Consider the following 1,881-nt stretch of genomic DNA (forward strand, 5'->3'; position numbering starts at 1 on the left):
CTTCCCCCCTTTTTTTTCTTCTTTTTTTTTTTTTTTCTTTTTTTTTTTTTTTTTTTTAATTCCTCGCTGCTCTCTCCAAGCCGGCGCGTCTCTGCCAAAAAAGCTGGAAAGGGGGGGAGCTGCCAAGGCAGGCGGTGGGGGAGGACGGGGGGGCTGCGCCCAGCGGCATGGGGACCACGGGGTTTAGGGTGATGGATGTGCATCGCATCCTGACTGGCACCTGAGTGGTCTCGCATCCCGGGTGACACCGGGGCGTTTCACATCCCAGGTGGCATCGGCCCGAAAGGGGACTGGGGGGCAGGTGGGGACCGGCGGGGTGAAGGGATGGGGGGTCCGGGGGTGCAGGCAGGAATTCGGGGGATGCCGCTCCAGCTGCGGGGCGCGAGGGATGGGATCGGCCCGATGCCCGGAACCGTGGCCGGTGCCAGTGCCCCGTGCACGGAGTCCGGATCTCGGGGCCGGTGCCAGTACTGTCGCCCGGTGCCCGGATCCCGGTGCCAGGTGCCGGTACCCGGATCCTGGTACCGGTGCCCGATGCCCGGGTCCCGGTGCCAGCGTACAGATCCCGGTGCCCGGATCCTGGTACTGGTACCGGTGCCCAACACCCGGGTCCCAGTGCCAGTGCCCCGATTCCAGCGCCGGTGCCGATCCCGGTGCCGATCCCGGTCCGCCGTTAGGTGGCGGGCGCGGGGTGTGCGGCCGCCGGCAGTTCGGGAAAACCGGGCATTTTGCAGGAAAACGTGCGGCCGGGCCGGGGGTCCCCTCCCGGCCAGGGGTGCCCTGGGGACACGCAGAGCCCGGCCCGGCCGGGGCTGGTGATGGACACGCGGCTCCCGCGACCCCCAGAGCAGGGATGAGGGGGCGTCTGGCGGCTGAGCCACTTCCAGCCCCGGCCCCTTCAGGGACTCCGGGCTCCTTCAGCTCCGAGCCCAATCCCGGGCCCTGCGTGTCCCCACTGAAATCCTCATTCCCCTTCTCGGGCGGTGTCTCTGCACAGGGCTTGGGGACCAGCTGGGGCAGCAGTGAGTTAAATGGTGGGATCAGTCACAGCATCATGGAATGGTTTGGGTTAAAAGGGACCTTCAAGACCATCTTGTTCCACACCCCTGCCATGGGCAGGGACACCTTCCACTATCCCAGGTTACTCCAAGCCCTGTCCAAACTGGCCATGGACACTTCCAGGGTTCCAGGGGCAGCCACAGCTGCTCTGGGCGCCCTGTGCCAGGGCCTCAGCACTGTCACAGACAATAATTTCTTCCCAACATCTAATCTTTCACTCCCCTCTGTCAATATGAAGGCATTCCCTGTGTCCTGTCCCTCCATCCCTTGTCCCCAGTCCCTCTCCAGCTCTCCTGAAGCCCCTTTAGGCCCTGGCAGGGGCTCTGAGCTCTCCCTGGAGCCTTCTCCAGGTGAGCACCCTTGGCTCCCCCAGCCTAGCTCCAGAGCAGAGGGGCTCCAGCCTTGGAGGATCTCTGTGGACTCCTCTGGAATTACTCCAGCAGCTCCACATCCTTCTTATGCTGGAGATCCCAGAGGTGGATAGAGCACTGCAGGTGGGCCAGAGTAGAAGGGGAGAATCTGTGTGGATGTGAATGAGAATCTGCTGTGTGGATGAAGCGCAAGGAATGCAAAATCACCCTCTCCACTGCAGGTCCAGCACTGTCCCTTCCCCGCATGCCAAGGGTTTGAGATGCTGCTTATCCCAGTACCTGACTCCTGGTGACCCCAATGTGCTGGGAGTGGGACCACGTGCACGAAAATGCCCTGGCTGCACCCCCTTCCCGCAGGGCTCCCTGGCATCATTCCCTCCATTCCCCACGCTCCTTCCACCGCTGCGGAAATTGGCAGCCAATTATCAGCAAATCCACCCGGTTCCTCCCC

The sequence above is a fragment of the Agelaius tricolor genome, unplaced genomic scaffold (assembly GCF_023055355.1).
Source record: "Agelaius tricolor isolate 1412-34295 unplaced genomic scaffold, bAgeTri1.0.p SCAF_25, whole genome shotgun sequence".
Taxonomy (NCBI): Eukaryota; Metazoa; Chordata; class Aves; order Passeriformes; family Icteridae; genus Agelaius; species Agelaius tricolor.